Source organism: Gossypium hirsutum, chromosome A04, assembly GCF_007990345.1.
Source record: "Gossypium hirsutum isolate 1008001.06 chromosome A04, Gossypium_hirsutum_v2.1, whole genome shotgun sequence".
NCBI lineage: Eukaryota > Viridiplantae > Streptophyta > Magnoliopsida > Malvales > Malvaceae > Gossypium > Gossypium hirsutum.
The window spans coordinates 41749611-41769000 of record NC_053427.1 but is presented as its reverse complement, the minus strand read 5'-3'; the positions used below and the strand labels follow the sequence as shown (position 1 = coordinate 41769000).

General features: G+C 36.4%; 1 non-coding gene across 1 annotated transcript; it reads left to right on the top strand.

The window, feature by feature from the left end:
• The first annotated feature begins 17785 nt into the window (after window positions 1-17785).
• Window positions 17786-17892, top strand: LOC121228335 (small nucleolar RNA R71). The gene has a single exon (XR_005925911.1). It is a non-coding gene; the product is annotated as a small nucleolar RNA R71 (small nucleolar RNA).
• Window positions 17893-19390: the final 1498 nt, after the last annotated feature.

Genomic DNA, 19390 nt, shown 5'->3' with positions numbered 1-19390 from the left:
GTCGCCAGAATAGGTAAGGGGCATTACCGGACTTGTAACTTATGTCAGAACAGTAAAATTTTGAACTTTTTCTTGAAATAAATATCGTTCGTTTAAATAAGTACTAAGCACAACTAGAGGTAAAATTTAAACTTCACTAAGTAAACATTCAAAAGATGCCATTTTCGCATGGCTTATATACATTAACCAAAAATATTCTTCCGCCACTAGTCTATTCTATACATGCCATAAGATAATCCAAAACGTAGCAGTACCAAACAATGGATAGTGATAGTGTGACTAGTTGCTGATGATCCCCGAGCCTGTAGCTTCCAAATGAGATCTATAAAACATAGGAAACAGAGTAAACGGAGTAAGCATTACAATGCTTAGTAAGTTTTAAGCAGTGTCAACAGATAACAATCAAATTATAACATAGTTGTTCGTATATTTTATTTCACTCTTCCTTCGGGCATACCATCCCTTTTCCGAATATGCACATCTCATCATATACAATAGGCAGATAAACTTTCATATAAAAGTGAGCTCATGTGACATAGGTATATCGTATGATTTCACATAACCTCTCACACTGATCCGATGTCACATAATCATAGGAATAGTCTCATAGATTGCTCTCGTATGCATCACATAACTACCTTATGATTTAGTGCAAATCAAGCTCACATATAAACTTGGAGTACATACCTGTTTAACCTTTCGCATTGAATATATTTATAAGCAATTCTTATTACGAAGTCTTACCCGGACATAATCTCCACACAAAGTTATCGGGTCTTACCCGGACAAAATCCCCACACGTAGTCATCGGGTCTTTAGAGCTCGGATATAGTACGAGCATGAAGCTTACGGACATTAATCAGTGATAATATTCTCGCATAAAGCCTGCGGGGTTTTAACCCGGATATAGTACTGACACAAATGCCCTTCGGGACTTATCACATTTATACACTTTCACATCCATCACGTTGGCCACTCGGCCCTGTCACATATATACACTTTCACATTCATCACATCGGCCATTAGGCCTTATCACATATATACACTTTCACATTCATCACATCGGCCATTAGGCCTTATCACATATATATACACTTTCACATTCATCACATCGGCCATTAGGCCTTATCACATATATATACACTTTCACATTCATCACATCGGCCATTAGGCCTTATCACATATATACACTTTCACATTCATCACATCGGCCATTAGGCCTTATCTCATATATGCATGTTCACATCCATCACATAGAATCCTAAATCAAAATATAGATTTTCATGTATTCACATCACAATTATCCAAATATACTTCACATACCACATATACTTTCACGTATACACACTGTCTTGGCTGAATCTACATCTATAATTTTCCAATATCACAATTTAGAATTCACGTATGGGTTTAATCAATAGCTTATGAGCAACTAAAACAAGTTTATCAAGGTTTACAACACAATCTCAAATTCAGCACAAGCTGTTTTTCCTGAGCAATAGTCACTAAATTATTTATAACTGGAGCTACAAAACTCCAAATCACTTTCCGTTAATTTTTCCTGAATATAGACTCGTATATCTTCCATCCATAAAATTTCCAGAATTTTAGGTTTGGCCAATCAATACCAGATTTTTATTAAAGTTTCCCCTGTTTCACTGTTTGACTAATCTGACCACTCTTCACTACGAATCAAATTTCTCATTTCACAGAATTCAAAATGTGTTGTATTTGATTTCATTTGAAACTAGACTCATTAAGGAGTCTAAGCATATAAATTTTATCTTATAACCATTTTTGTACAATTTATAATGATTTTCTAAAAACAGAACAGAGGATTACAGTGTCATTCTGCGCTGTCTCACACAACTTTAAGTATCTCATTATCAGAAATTCCTTTGCTTACACGGTTTCTTTTATAAGAAACTAGACTTATTAAGCTTTAATTTCATGTCTCATTCAGCCTCTAATTCAAATCCATAAATTTATGGTGATTTTCTAAAGTCATGTTACTGCTGCTGTCCTAAGCAGACTATTTCAAATTACCCTTAAATTCCCAAGCTCAAACACTTAAGAACTTACCATTTGAGCTTAGGACATATCATGGCCACATCATATCTTATTAAATCAACTCATCATGTCCTATTATAATTGGATTTACTCAACGTTTAATCACTTAAAACTTACCTCGGATGCTGTTGAACGATTTCGGCGGCTATTCGATCACTTTTTCCTTTCCTTTATCCAACTTTGGTCCTCTTTGCTCTTGAGCTTAATTAAACAAATAAATTGATTTAATCATTTGAGCATCGAAAAGAGGAACACAAGGCACTTAGCCCATATTTATACATTAGACATTAAAGTCACATACATGTGAAATCATGCATCAACTCAACATATTAACCCACACTCCCTTTTAGCCGATTGTCCTAACCAAGATAAAGGCATCAATATGCTTGCCTTTAACCGAATGCATCAAGACACCATTTACCCTTGCAAGGCATAAATTTCATCATCAAAACTAACAAGCTTATAATCCCATGACCGAACCCTCTAACAACACCAATTAAAATACTTCATGGGTTTGAGGTAAAACCAAGAAAGAAACTCATGAATATCGAGATATAAGCACTAACATTGTTCATCTAGATTTAGCATGACACAACATCCATCACCCTTATATTTACCATAGCCGAAAACCTTACTCATTCCAAAAATTCAAATCTCAACTTGGTCACAAAAATAACTTGATATCTCACCAACACAACATCAACACCAAGCAAGAATGATGCATCCATGGCCGAGTGTCATTTCCATCACATAGCAAGATTTAGACCATGGGCTAGGTAGAACTCAAGCTAACAACTAAAACATGCATGCATCTCATGGAACATCATCAAACATACCTTAGCCTAGTTACATGCATGGCCGAACCTCTTCAACCTTTCTTCTTCCTTGCTCCTTAAAATTTTCGGCCAAGGATGAACCAAAGGATGAATACTTTTTTTTTCTTTCCTTCAACTCACGGCAATGGGGGGACAATCACACATATCCTTTCTTTTTTTTTTTCTCATCCTACTAACACTAATATTTTATTGCCCATGCTCTTTATTTTATTGTTTCCTCCCATGATGCACCAACACAACATGTCTATGACATGTTTTGCCCATCACCCTTTGTGCATCCTAATGTCATGGCCGGCCACTACTAGATTGGGGGGGAAATTGACATGCAAGTCCCCCCTTTTTCAACATGCACTAATAGGTCCTTATGTTTTGATCTATCACATTTCAAAAATGTCACACATAAGTCCTATTGACTAAATTCACATGCAATTTACTAAATCGAAGCTTAAAATTTTCACACATTTATTTTAGACAAGAAATATCATATTCAAATAATTTGGTGACTCGGTTTAGCGGTCCCGAAACCCTTTTTCCGACTAGGGTCACTTTAGGGCTGTCACACCTGTGTGGTCCACACGGCCCAAATAGCCTAGACCAATGTGTCTCACACGGTCCATCACATAGTTGTGTGTCACACACAGCCTACCATACAACCTAACACATGGCCGTTGTAACAGCTCGATTTTGGGTCTAGTCAGAACAATGGTTTCGAGACCACAAATTCGCCACAAAAAAATTTATTTTTATTATATTTTTATAGTCTACAGTTTTATGGAATGATGTCTTGAAAATTTCATTCAAAAATTTTGACGTTTGGGCACTCAATTTGGTCAAAAGGACTAAATTGTAAAAACTACAAAAGTTGTGTTCTACATGCTAGAGGTGTCTGATTGCTATGAAATTTTAAATTGGAGTCCTTAAATGGTAATTAGACCATTGGTTACGTTTTTGGACAAAAAGGTACATGGTTAGGTATGTTTCTAAAGTTTTTTATTAAGGTCATTTTAGTAATTTGGTAATTAAATGAATTAAAAAGCCAAATTAAAAGCCAATTTTTGTCCATCTTCCTCCCATGGCTGAAATTCACAAGAAGAAACCATGGGTAGGGTTTTCAAGCTTCCCAACTCGATTGTAAGTCCATTCCACCCCATTTTAATGATTTTTATGTTTTTGAAATCGTTGCAACATGATCTATCTATTTCTACCACTAATTTAAGACATAATCAAGGTCTAAAATTTACCCATGATGGATATTTTTGTATTTTGATGTTTAATGATAGAAAATGCATGTTAGTTATTTGATAAACAACTTTTGCTAAGTGATTTTCGATAAAAATGCTTAAAAAGGACTTATTTATAAAAAGTTGTAAAATGGGTGTTAAAATGTGAATAAAAGAAACATTTGGGCTACTATAAGCATGTATAAGGTTCAGCTAGGCATGGGTATTAAAGAAATTTAGCACATTTCATTTTTACGAGCCTAGGGACTAAAATGTAAAAATGTGAAACTTTAGGGGCAAAAATTTAATTTTTGCCATAATGTGATTTTGGGCAGATTTGAGTAGTATAATGGTTCAATATGTTAAATGTGATATTATAGATCAAGAAAAACGAGGCTTAGAACTAGAACGGGGAAAAACAAGTATTTGATTGTTAGGCCTTTTTTCCTATTTTTATGCTGAGGTAAGTTCATATGTTTATTAAGCATTAAATTATATATGTATAAATGCTTAATTTATATAATTGTGGTAAATGCTATATTATTGAAATGAAATGTGAATGCTATTGTAATAGTCCGATTTAGACCCTAGTCGGAATAGTGGTTTTGGGACCACAAATCTGAGTCAAAAAAATATTTTAATATTATTTTTCGTGTTTATTATATGAGAATTGATGTGTGTGAAAGTTTTGTGTGAAAATTTTATCGTTTGTGTGCCCGATTTGATAAAAAGACTTAATTACATAAAATGCAAAAGTGACTTGCTATTTGTTAATGTACTTAATTGTTATGATTTGTTTCTATAAAAGTCCTTATAAGGTTATTATGCCATTATGTTGGTTATTAATGATTCATCAAAGGCATATTAGTAAATTATCAAATAAGTGATAATTTAATAAAACCAACATCAAAATTATCTTATTACTCATCATTTTTGGCCAAAAATCACAAAGAAAATTAGTGTTGGAAGAGCTTTCATATTCAGTGCTATTAAGCTTTGAATTAGGTATGTTTTTATTTCGATTTTTGATAATTTCTATGTTTTTGTGATCGTTGCTTTGCGTTCTACTAAGCCCATGTCTTAATTTCTGATTTTGTTGATGATTTTGAGTTATGCCATTGATGAAATTGTGAGCTTTATGAAGTTAGATGATAGAAAATGAAAGATATGTGTTGGGTTAATATATTTTGTCTTTGAATTTTTGATGAATTTGAGTAATTTGGGATAAATTGTAAAAATGATATTTTGAGGGACTAAAATGTGAAATAAATGAAATGTGGGGGCTTATATGAACACTATGAATATTCGGCTAGGCATGTGTGCAAAGAAATTTTGTGTATTTTGTGATTTTGTGAATTAAGGACTAAAGTGTCAAAATGTGAAAATGTGAGGGCTAATTTGTAAAATGGTCTAAATATGTATTTTTGGATTGAATTGAATGATTTGGTGAATAAAAGAGTTAAATTAGAATTTATATAGATCAAGAACTAAAGAAAATGGAATTAAATTGGGGAAAGTCGAAAGCTGTCGAGTAGCCGATTCTGTCTATCCGAATCCGTATGAGGTAAGTCTATATACATTATTGAATAACATATTGAATTGAATATGAGATATCCAAGAAAGTATCAACAAAGTTCAGATGTCCGAAAAGCCCCGTACGAACCTTAGGAATAGTTAGGATACATATATCATGACATAGGATCCGATATGTGTTTTCATGTAAGACCACGTCTGGGACGTTGGCATGGACTTATGATTTACATGTAAGATCGTGTCTGGGACATCAGCATTGTATTTAATTTCATGTAAGACCCTACCTGGGACAGTGGCATCGATATTTGATTACATGTCAGACTACATTTGGGACATTGGCATTGTACGAGCTTTCTGAGTTACCTGAGTATCCTTATTGATTTCGAATGGCTCAACGGGCATTCCGAGAAAATGGTTGACTATTTGAATTTATATTTGATTCAGGTACGTTTGAATTGTACACCATGTTTGAGAATGAAAAGTAAGTACATGTACCTTGGTGAATATATGATATAAGTATAAGTTGCTATGAGAATGAGATATGAAATATATATGTGAATCATGATCAAATGAACTAATAGAGATATATGGCTATGAGAATGTATTTTTTCCTTAAATTGTGTGAATGAATTGGTTTAAATTGATGTTATATGTTTATGGCTTACTAAGCTTTTGAAAGCTTACTTTGTATGGTTTTCAACTGTTTTATAGATATCGTAGCTATCGAGAGCTCAACGATCATCACCACAGTATCTAACTCTATTTTGGTACCTTTTGGAAATGTATATATTGAAGTATGGCATGTATAGGTTAGAGGATTTTGGTTATGTTTTGTGATGTGTATATCTAGCCATGTGATATGGCTTGGTTATGGACGAGTTTATGAATGAATTTGGTATATGCTTGTGTTCATAAATGGTATGTTTTGATGTCCTTCAATGGCCTAGTGAAATGGTCATTTTGGTAAGGTTTTGGCATGTGAATGAATGAGGTGAATTGGAGTTATGAAACATATGATTTAATATGACTTTGGCCTATGATTTGATATGATTGAGTATAGTTTATAAGCTTGAATTTGGTTGACAATAATATGGCATGAATGATGTATGTTTTGGAATTTAAATTGGTTGAAATTATAGTGCAAATGTGCTTGGTTTGATGCTTGTAGGATTGACCCAAATTGGGTGGCAAATTGGCTTTTCAAATGGCTTATTTTTGTCCACATGGGCAGAGACACGGGCGTGTGTCTCAGCCATGTGCGACAGACGGTCATGTTGCACGGCCGTGTGTCCCCTAGGGTACCCTATGATTTTAAGTCAATCTTGAACATGACCAAGGCACATGGGCATGTGGCTAGCCGTGTGACCCAATTCAGTTTTAACCATGGCCAAGGCACACGGGCATGTCTTGTGGTCGTGTGATTAAGTCAGTATGTATGCCCTGATTTGACACGGTCTAGACACACAGGCGTGACTAATGCCGTGTGAGGCACACGGCGTATTCACATGGGCGTGTCACCTCTGTAACTTAGAAAATTTGTTTAAGTTTCGAAAAATTTTGTATGTGTTCGGTTTGGTCCCGACCCTTTTCTAAAGCATGTTTAAGGTCTCGATGACCTATGTAAGGGACTTTGTATTAATGTTTGACTTTTGATGCTATGTTGTTTGTGAAATAAACGCTAAATGCTCCAATATGTTCGGTAACGCCTTTAACCTTAGTCCGGCGATGGGTATGGGTTAGGGGTGTTACATTTGGTTGGTATAAGAGCTACGGTTTAGTCGATTCTAGGACTAACGTAGCGTATGTGAGTCTAGCTATACATGCCATATTTTCGAATTGCGATAGTGTGATGAATCTTGACAATGAAAATGTGTTTTTATATAGCAAATAGATCTCGAACGAGCCATAGCTGACAATGTAGAAAGTAATGCTCCTGCTCCTGCGCAAAGGATAGCACCATCCGATTCTAGACCGGCTACGAGTAGCCATGATGGATAGGCTAGACAAGCCTTCTATCAAATGATTTATGATTAGTTCAGTCAGTATATTCAAACTAATCCGGCTGTTCAACAACCCCTAACCTCGACTAATCCTCCGCAAGACCCTGTTATACTACAAGCGAATCCGATTCAGTTAAGTAAGCCACTGGTCGATAAGATTAGAAAATATGGGGCCAAAGAGTTCCAAGCTACCACTAGTGATGACGCTGAGAGAGTCGAGTTCTAGTTAGAGAATACGATAAGAGTATTTGATGAATTATCATTGACTCCCGGTGAATGTTTAAAGTGTGCCATTTTGCTTCTGAAAGATACGGCGTATCATTGGTGGAAGACTCTAATATCAATGGTTCCGAGAGACCGGGTCACTTGGGATTTCTTCCAATCTGAATTTTGAAAGAAATACATTAGTTAGAGATTCATAGATCAGAAACGTAAAGAGTTTCTTTAGCTGAAACAAGGTCGTATGTGTGTTACAGAATACGAGTGAGAATTTGTGATATTGAGCCAGTAAGCTAGAGAATGTGTTTCGACTGAAGCTATAATGTGCAAACGATTCGAGGATTGCTTGAGGATATCCGCTTATTAGTTGGAATTCTATAGATAAAAGAATTTGTAGTGCTTGTTAAACGAGCATGTAAAGCTGAAGAGCTCGGGAAAGAGAAAAGAAAAGTTGATTCAGAAGCTAGAGAAGTACGAAAGAGATCATCGAGCAAGATATTTCAATCTGCATCAAAGAAGTTTGGAGATGATTATAGTCGTTCAAAGGACAATGTGGGACATACGAGTAGAGATTGTACGAGATCACATTCGAGCTTTAGAGCTCCAGCTACTTTTGTTACTAGTGTTGGAAATGCTAGATCTAATTGACCCGAATATGGACATTGTGGTAAAAGACATCCAGGCAATTGTAGACTGTATGATCGAACTTGTTTCAAATGTGGATCTTTAGATCACTTTATTCAAGACTGTCCCGAGTCTGTTGAACAAGAGATAGCACAAAATCCGAGACCGAGTAACACCTCAACTCGTGGCAGACCTCCCAGAAATACGAGTAATATGAGTGGTAGTCAAAGAGGGACTAAAGAAACCACTGTACAATATGAGGCTCGAGCACCTATCAAAGCCTACGCCATTCAAGCTTGATAAGAAACTTCGTCTCCTGATGTTATAACTGGTACTTTCACAATTTATAATATTTCTACGATTGCTTTGATAGATCCTGGATCAACACATTCGTATATATGCATGAATTTAGTATCCAGTAAGACTTTGCCTATAGAGTCCACTAAATTTGTGATTAAAGTATTGAACCCCCTAGGCAGATGTGTTTTGGTTGATAAAGTCTGCAAGAATTGTCTGTTAATGTTTCGAGACATTTGTTTTCAGACTGATCTAATGTTTTTACCCTTTGATGAGTTTGATATAATTTTGGGTATGGATTGGTTAACTTTTCACGATGCTGTTGTGAACTACAAACAAAAAACCATTGATTTGAGATGCAAGAATGATGAAATAGTTTTAATTGAATCTAGTGATTTGAATGGGTTACCAGCTGTGATTTCGTCAATGAAAGCTCTGAGTATTGTGAGAAAAAGTCGTGAAGCTTACTATGCCTATGTGATCAATTCGAAAGTGTCAAAAAAGAAAATTGAATCAGTGTCTGTTGTCTGTGAATTCCCTGATGTGTTTCCTGAAGAACTTTCGGGATTACCTTCGATACGAGAAGTTGAATTTGGCATTGAATTAGTGCTCGGAACTACTCTGATTTCGATAGCTCCGTATAGAATGGTTCCGACTTAGTTGAAAGAATTAAAGTCTCAGTTGCAAGAATTGACAGATAGAGGATTTGCAAGACCGAGTTTCTCACCTTGGGATGCTCCAGTTCTGTTTGTGAAAAAAAAAGACAATACGATAAGAATGTGCATTGATTATCGTCAATTGAACAAAGTGACTATCAAGAATAAATACCCTCTGCCTCGAATTGATGATTCACTCGATCAACTGAAAGGAGCTACCGTGTTTTTGAAGATAGATTTGAAATTACGCTATTATCAGTTGCGAATAAAAGACTCAGACATTCCAAAAATTGCATTCAGAACGAGGTACGACCACTATGAGTTCTTAGTTATGCCTTTCGGATTAACTAATGCACTTGCTATCTTTATGGATTTGATTAACAAAACATTTAGACCATATTTAGAATGATTTATTGTCGTATTCATTGATGACATTAATTTATTCACGTGATGAATCTGAGCATGCCGAGCATTTGAGAATAGTGCTACAGACCTTGTGAGATAAGAAACTGTATGCGAAGTTTAGCAAATGTGAATTCTGGTTATGAGAAGTCTATTTTCTAGGCCATATAGCATCAACATCTAGTATCTAAGTTGATCTGAGCAAAGTTTCGGCTATTCTGGATTGGAAACCTCTGAGAAATGTTTTTGAAGTCCGCTATTTTCTTGGACTTGCCGGTTATTATCGAAGGTTCGTAAAAGGATTTTCAATGATTGCAACTCTCTTAACAAAATTACTTCAAAAAGATGTAAAGTTTGAATGGTCCAAAAAATGTCAAAAAAGCTTTGATCAAATGAAAGCCCTATTGACTGAAGCTCTAGTGTTAGTACAACCAGGATCAGGTAAAGAATTTGTGATCTATAGTGATGCTTCATTGAATGGTCTGGGATGTTTTTTGATGCAAGAAAGCAAAGTCATTGCTTATGCCTCGAGACAACTAAAGCCGTATGAAAAGAATTATTCGACGCGACCTTGAGTTAGCTGCGATTGTGTTTACCTTAAAGATTTGGCACCACTATCTATTCGGTGAGAAATGTCACTTATATTCTGATCATAAGAGCTTGAAATATCTGATGACTCGGAAAGATTTGAATATGTGGTAGAGAAGGTGGTTAGAACTGTTAAAAGATTACGAGCTTGTTATTGATTATCATCCAGGAAAAGAAAATGTGGTTGCTAATGCTCTGAGCCGAAAATCATTGTTTGCTTTGCGTGAGTTGAATGCTCATTTGGTTATGTCCAATGATGGCATAGTATTAGCAGAATTGAAAGTGAGACTATTTTTTTTACAACAGATTATTGATGCTCAGAAGGTTGATAATGAGTTTTAGCAAAATGAGCCCAGTGTGATATAGATTCAGATTCTGAATTTCAAGTTGATAAATATGATTTTCTGAGATTCCAAGATCAGATTTGTGTCCCAAGAAATCCAGAGTTGATTCAGATGATTTTGAATGAAGCTCACAACAGTCATTTACCTGTTCATCCAGGTAGTACGAAAATGTATAATGATCTGAAACAACATTACTGGTGGTCTGGAATGAAAAGAGATATCTCTGACTTTGTTTCTAAATGTTAATCTGTCAACAAGTTAAAGCTGAACATCAGGTGCCCTCTAGTTTGTTACATCCAATTATGATTCCGGAATGGAAGTGAGATAGAGTAACAATGGATTTTGTTTCGGGTTTGCCCGGATCTCCGCCAAAGAAAGATGCAATTTAGGTTGTGATTGATAGATTTAAGAAACCAGCTCATTTTATTCTGGTATGATCCGATTACTTGCTTGATAAATTAGCTGAGTTATATATTTCTGATATTGTGAGATTGCATGGTGTGCCATTATATATTGTGTCAGACAGAGATCCGAGATTCACATCACGATTTTGAAAGAAACTAAAAGAGGCATTAGGTACGAAATTGCATTTCAGTACAACTTTTCACCCACAGACTGATGTGAACAAATTGTGATAAGGTTTATAATTTATGAATGTCCATTCTTGAAAACTAACTATTATCACGACAAAGGCAAGCACACCTTATCGAACAGTAGTATAGCTTATGGCAAGACCGGGATGTCAAACCCAAAGGAACTAAAAGTACTAGTATTAACTTTTTTTTTATTATTTAGCCTAAAAATAAAGGGGTTTGTTTTATCTAAACTAATTACTAAACTAAGAATGCACAGAAAGTGAATTGGGGAAATAACTTTTGGGAAAACTGAATGATTTGACAATACCTCAGGAAAAATCCACTTAGACTTCACTTGTTATTGACTTTGAATTAGACGATTTATTCATTTGACTTGATCTATAGAAATCCCTAATTTATATTATTATCTCTCTCGAGACTAACAACATCTAACCCTAGGTTGATTAATTGAAATCTCTTTGTAATTAAAACCCCTAGTGTTGCATTAACTCGATTTATAGATTCCCTTATTAGGTTTCACCCTAATTCGGAAAAATTATGTCAGCCTATCTCTAGGTGTACAATCAACTCCGCTTAATTATGTTAGATCTAATCTTAGATAGTTACTTTTTCTCCTCTGAATAAGCACATCAAAACTGGAATTAATATCCTAGAATATCAAAGTAAGAATTAAGAACACATAGTTAAGAACAAATCAAATATTTATCATATAATTCAGATAATAATAACAAGATCCATCTTAGGTTTCATTCCCCTTAGGTATTTAGGGGTTTAGTTCATATTTATGAAGAAAACATCGCAAAAGAATAATGATAACAAAACATAAAGAAAACCCAAGAACTCTTGAAGGGAATTGAAGGGAAATCGTCAATCTTGAAGGTGAATCCGACTTCTGAGATGGATCAATCGGCTTCCTTCTAGTAATTCGTTGCTTCCTACTCTCTGTGTCTGTTCCAGGTACCTCCTAAAGTGTTTATAGAGGCTTTAGAATGCTTCAAAACCCTCAAGAGTGGTCTTTTCCGAATAGGACTAGACTTGGGCTTGACAGGGACACGCCCGTGTGAGGTGGCTTAGGCCGTGTTGCAATCTATTAAATAGACATGGGCGTGTGAACTACCCGTGTGAGGAAGTCCAGGCCGTGTTGATTTCCTACGTTGACCCATTTTCTTCGTTTTTGGCCCGTTTCTCACTCTTTTTACTCTCCTATGCTCACCTAAGTATAAAACATGAAATTAAAGGATTAGGAGCATTGAATTCACCAAATCTAAGGATAATTCATCCAAAAATATGCTAAGCATGGGATAAAAATATGTATAAATTATGGTTTATCAAATACCCCCACACTTAAGCATTTGTTTGTCCTTAAGCAAAATCCTCAACCCACAATCAAAATAAATTCTTCTCAACTTATAATTCTCATCAATAGTGTCTCAAAATAATCCATAAGTAATCATACATTGAAAATTCAACTCGAATAACATCAAAGTTTCAAACATTCCAAGTTGAGCATTTGATTACGTAAACATAGGTGCCTCCCCTCATCGAGGTGTTTAAGGACAAGAAATTTAGCACTTAATAGTCAATATAAAAAGTTATTACCATAGGCTTGAGTGAAAATCACATTTACACCACTATATATTGAGATGATACATCAATCAAAAGGTCTTTAGAGGGTTGTAACGTGGCTCTGGTTAGGGGGTGTGGTTACAAGCTGAAAAAGAAGGTTAAAATCGAGATTGAATTGAAAAATTACCTAACTATAAAAATACTACAATTGACAATTTACATTCCTAATTGAGCTTTTCTTCATGGATAACATCATTTTAATCAAAGCATTACATAATTTCATACTTTTTTTTAAGAAAAAATCAAATATTATAGAACTTTGCTAAAAATAAAACATAGCTAAGAAATTTATTCAAATTGAATCTCAACAAAAATAGGGATCAATTTGATTGAGGGGATTTCAACAATAATGGGTTATGGGTTAATATTGAGGGTAAATCATTGAATGGCTTGTTAGGCTCAAGAGGGTTCACTAAGGGTTAATTATGGAGGTAGGCTTTTATGGAGTGAGTGGGTTAAACCTAGGTGCCTTTATCATCTCAGCATAACAAATCAAAGGTATGGTCTTGACATGCATAATCAAGCAGATTCTAGAATAACAATTCGATATTGACGCACTCAAAGTAACAATAAAAGTGAGCATATATGCTTTAAAGGCTCAAGATCTCACAAAAATTATGGCTTTTTGATGTTTAACCTGTGAATTTCAACTCAAGATAATACCTAAACTTGGGGAAACAACCTAAAAATTTTTAATTCTCAAAAATCAACTTATCATGCTTGATTCTCTAATTCCTTAAAGTTTAAACAGTCAATGCATAAATGCCTATGTTTTAATTCAAGACATATCAATAAAAATCATAAATTAATCAAAATTCATTCTAATAATGATATGAGAAGATTATTTGAGAATAAGGAAAAATTCAGGGATTTTTCTAATAATGATTTGAATAACCCCCTACACTTACGATGTACATTGTCCTCAATGTACAAAGATAAATTTACTAACAATATAAATATAAGATCATAAGATAGGGAGAAAAGTGAAACTTCCTGAATGATGAATGGAATCCTTGACTTGTAGTCATGGAAAGTAATTGGCAAAGGCAATGATGAGCTGGAGGAGGATACTCTGGTGGTGGTAGAGGTTGGGTTTCACAACCACAGTGTCTAGTGAAGAGGTTATCGTGGTGGTCGGGCAGGACATGGCAGTCACGGAGAACCTTTTCCAGTGGAGTTTCAAGTTCCTAAGTAATAGTGAGCTTTGGAGCTCTTTATAACTGCGATAGAATCAATAATTCTTTAGGAAATATAAAGAAGCATGATTACTCGTAAAGAAATGGCCGAAAGTATAAATTGTTCAATATAAACTATAAAACCTAAGGATGAAATAAAATTAAAATAAAATAAAAAGTAGTTTTAAAAAGATAAAAATAAAAACATAAAAATAATAAATAAAAGTCTTTAAACATCTTCATCGCTAGATGGTTCGCGATGTAGGGGCGGCGATGAGATGTGAAGGTGCTGACAAATTTCATGTAGAGTTGCATCAATGTGATCAAAGGGCTGAAAACATTACTGCTCAAATTGAGTGAGGTGCTCAGAGATGTCAAAGAGTGAAGCTGCCGCATGAACTGGACAATGAATAGGTGGTGGCTGAGAGGCTAGATCCTCGTGAGGTGGAGGGACATCATCGGCAATGTCTTTTGGGTTCTCTTGCTCAGTTGACTGGACTAGGCAGTACTGGGGAGGATCAAATCCACGTCGTCGTTCGATCATCCTCATATGTAGCATACTTAGGATGCCATGTGGGGACATTTGACCGATGAGAGTGAGGGAGGATGCTTACGCCGCCGTGTTGAGGAGATCAAAGTACCGTGCCAGGTGAGTCACATTAGGGCTGATGGATATGACTCCCTTCTGTGCCGCTCAGTTTGATGGCGAATGGCGAGGGCAATGAAATAAGTAAGGTCGAAGACGTGTCCATTCACGATGCTCCATAAGAAATAGGTGTCATGAGTGTTGACAACATCGATGCTCTCTAGCCGTCCTGTCAGGGTATGGGCTAAGATGGCATGTAGGTATCGCAGGGATGGGGTGAGAGCCTATTCTTTGGAGCCACTCAGGTCATAGGTTGCAGAAGCAGGTACGAGGGCCCTCAAGCAATTTGAAGGAGAGTAGTGGATGTGGCAATGGAGACTTGGGAAGTCGTCGTCGTCCATGAACTCTTTCATGTATAGTCCTAACACGACTTCGAACTCAGGTACGCTCAACTGGCGGACTAAACCGCCGAGACTAAACTAGACTATTCTAGGATCATCGAACTTTGTCATAGAAACTTGAAGGTGGAAGGTCAAATAGAGTTCGAGTGTGAGCTCGAGGTACGTTGGCTCGACGATCTCGAAGAATAGCCCCCATGGGTCAGTCGTCAGGAGGTCCCGAACTGCATCAGCCAGTTAGATTTGTTCTGGTACGGCCCAGTCAATGCAACGAATCACACCTAAGGGTCGGGCCCATAATATCTAGAATAGCTCCTCCTGTGGTCCCGGTCGAAATTGGAGGAATGGGTGCCTGATCTCGGTGGTAGGTCCCGAGGAGGATGCTATTCCTTTGTATTTCTTCGAGGCGGGAACAACAGTCTTTTTGCCGCGTGGATTTGACATAATATACCTGTAAAAAGAACTACTCTTATATCTTGATGAATGTAAAAGATATCAACAAATTCAAAAAGGAATTAATCATGAATTAAACTAACAAATGCAATCAAAAATTACTAACACTAACAAGACTCAACCAAAAGCAATCAAACTTGACAGAGATTTTATGGCAAAAGGTAAAGTGATAGCATGACTAAATTAAAAACAAACTAGATGAAAGTAGCTAAGCATGGTAAGAATATGGTACAAAGTATGTGAACTAAATCCTAGGAATGAGGATGATAAACAATTAGTAACAAAATAATAGGGTAAAAAAAATCATGTTAGTAAGCATCAAAAGAAAGTAAAAGAAAAAAACCGTTAGAAGAGGACCGGTGGTCAGAGGAGCGACGGCGTGAAGTTTGGGTGCAGTTGGGGTCGGCCACGGGTGTGGGTGATGGGACCGTGTGGGCCATGCAAAGGGAGAAGAAGAGAGAGGAGAGAAAAAATGGGAGAAGAGAAGAGGGCTAGAGGTGGCCGATTAGTGGTGGGGAAGAGGATTTCGGCGACTAGGGTTAGGTTTTGGGGACAGGGATCATGAATATTGAGCGATTTATATAGATTTTGAGGCACACGGCCGTGGGGCATGCCCGTGTGCCCTTATTTTAGCCCTATGTTTCGTGATTTTTAAATTTGGGGCACGTCCGAAATTCAGCCCACGCCCGTATTCGTTAGGCGTGTTGGTGCCACGGCCGTGTCCTACTTCGTTCGCTTCTCCCACGCCCGTGTATGGATGTACACGCCCGTGTTAATTTCACAGTCTTGAGCACGGGTGGTAGGCACGGGCGTGTCGGACGCCCGTGTTTTTTTGACAGTTTCATCCATGGCTATATCACACGGCCTTGGCAACTTATCGAATCCCGTGTTGGAAAAACTTTCACTCTATTTTCACACGACCGTGTCGCACAGCCGTGTCGCCACCCATGGTTTGAGGACGGCATAAGGCACGCCCGTGTGCCTGGCCGTGTGGTTTCTAAAAAAACCTGTGTTCAAGTACTCAGTAAGTGATTTAATGTTAAAAATTAAAAATTAAAGAAGTTAACACCGTTAGTTCTCAGGTTGCCTCCCGAGAAGTGCTTATTTATAGTCTAAGCTCGACTTACCTCTCTGTTGCATGGTCATGGTGGTGCGAGGAGTTTACACTCCTCATTCCTTCTATCAAACTCAAAATAAGATTTTAGACGGGTACGATTTACCTTAAAGGTGCCGAATTTAGGATGAATTACCTTGACTGTCCCATATGGAGAAATGTTGAGTACTGTAAGAGGGATTGCTCCATTAGGTTTAGAAGTGGCAATTCGACGGTCTGCTGCATCTACTAGTACTTTGTCTCCAACCTTAAGTTGATTTGGTGAAACATTGAGCTCGTCATGGTGTGGTTTTGGTCTATTGTGTGCTCTCGGTTTCTATGTCTGCCATTCATCTAGTTCCTCAATTTGTAGCCTTCATTCTTCATAGATGGGTCCTTTGTTGTTACTTGAACAAGGCTCATGTATGCTTTTCGAACGTGTTTCCTGCCAAAAAGATTGCACCACATGATCAGTATTAGTAGAATTTCAAGTTTGAAGACTGAGATAACCTTTTTTAGCATCTCTTTAAAGTTTGGCTTCTTTTCCTGTTGGTAAGGTCGTTGTTGAAAACCCAGAGGATGTTGTGGCCTTTGATTCCCTTGACTACTCCACGAGAAGTTGGGATGGTTCCTCGAACCTACATTATATGTGTTACTATATGGGTTATTTTGAGGTCTAGAATTATTGTTACCCATATATTTAACTTGTTCCTCCTCGGTGTTAGGGTTGAAGGATTGATATTCTATATGCACTCCTCCTCCATTTGAATCTCATCTCATCACTAGATGTACCTAAGTAGAACCATATAAACCGTCAATCTTTTTATTTAAAAGTTCTACCTAGTTAGATAGCATAGTAACCGTGTAGTGGTTGAAAACACCGGCTACTTTTGTCGGCTTTGTTCTCATGACTTCCCATTGATAGTTTTTCAGTGACATCTCTTCAATAAATTTGTAAGCCACTTCAGGTGTTTTGTTATTGATAGCCTCATCAGTAGCTGCATCAATAAGTTACCTTGTTGAGGGGTTCACACCGTTGTAAAATGTTTGAACCTGCAACCGTAAAGGTAACCCATGGTGAGGGCACCTTCTCAATAGATCCTTGTATCTCTCCCATGCATCATAGAGTTTTTCTAGATCCATCTACACAAAAGAAGAGATATCATTCCTCAATTTAGCCATTTTAGCCGGTGGAAAATATTTAAGTAAAAACTTTTTGGTCATTTGTTCCCAAGTAGTAATTGACCCTCGTGGTAACGAGTTCAACCACTGTTTAGCTTTGTTCCTCAACGAAAAGGGAAATAACTGAAGGCGAATGGCATCATCATAAATGCCATTGATTTTAAAAGTGTCACAGAATTCCAAAAAAAAATTCCAAATGAGTGTTTGGGTCCTCGTCCTACAAACCATCAAACTGAACAAACTGTTGTATCATTTGAATCGTGTTAGGTTTCAGTTCAAAATTATTTGCAGCAATAGCAGGGCTAACTATACTTGACTCAATTCTTGTTAAAGTAGGTTTAGTATAATCATTTATAGTGCGTGGAGCAGGATTCTGATTTACTGGATCAGCAGCAATTGCAGAAGGTAGCGGGTTTTCCTGATTTTCAGCCATCTCCTCGGTTATGGTAGAAATATCATCCTCTTACTCTTCCTTTGTGTATCTTAGGCTTCTCTTTATTTCTCTTCATTTCTACGACCTGTGCGATCAATCTCACTATCAAAAAGTAATGGTCCCAACAGGTTTCTTCTAGTCATAAACTATAAAAACCTGCCAGAAGGAAAAAGAAAATTTAGTAACAAAAATCAAAATAAAATTTAAATTGCAATAAAATAAATGGCTAAAGTAATAAAAATTAAGTGTTCCTAATATCTTGTTCCCCGGCAACGGCGCCAAAAACTTGATGTGAACAAATCATGATAAGTTTTATAATTTATGAATGTCCCTTCTTAAAAACTAACTATTATCATGACAAAGGCAAGCGCACCTTATCGAACAGTACTATAACTTATGGCAACACCAGGATGTCAAACCCAAAGGAACTAAAAGTACTAGTATTAACTTTCTTTTTATTATCTAGCCTAAAAATAAAAGGGTTTGTTTTATCTAAACTAATTACTAAACTAAGAATGCACAAAAAGTAAATTGGGGAAATAACGTTTCGGAAAACTGAATGATTTGGACAATACCTAAGGAAAAATTCACTAGACTTCACTTGTTATTGACTCTGAATTAGACGATTTATTCATTTGACTTGATCCATAGAAATCCCTAATTTATATTATTATCTCTCTCGACACTAACAACATCTAACCCTAGGTTGATTAATTGAAATCTCTTTCTAATTAAAACCCCTAGTGTTGCATTAACTCGATTTATGGATTCCCTTATTAGGTTTCACCCTAATTCGAAAAAATAATGTCACCCTATCTCTAGGCGTGCAATCAACACCGCTTAATTATGTTAGATCTACTCTTAGACAGGGACTTTTTCTCCTATGAATAAGCACATCAAAACTTGAATTAATATCCTGGAATATCAAAGCAAGAATTAAGAACACATAGTTAAGAATAAATCAAATATTTATCATATAATTGAGATAATAATAACAAGATCCGTCTTAGGTTTCATTCCCCTTAGGTATTTAGGGGTTTAGTTCATATTTATGAAAGA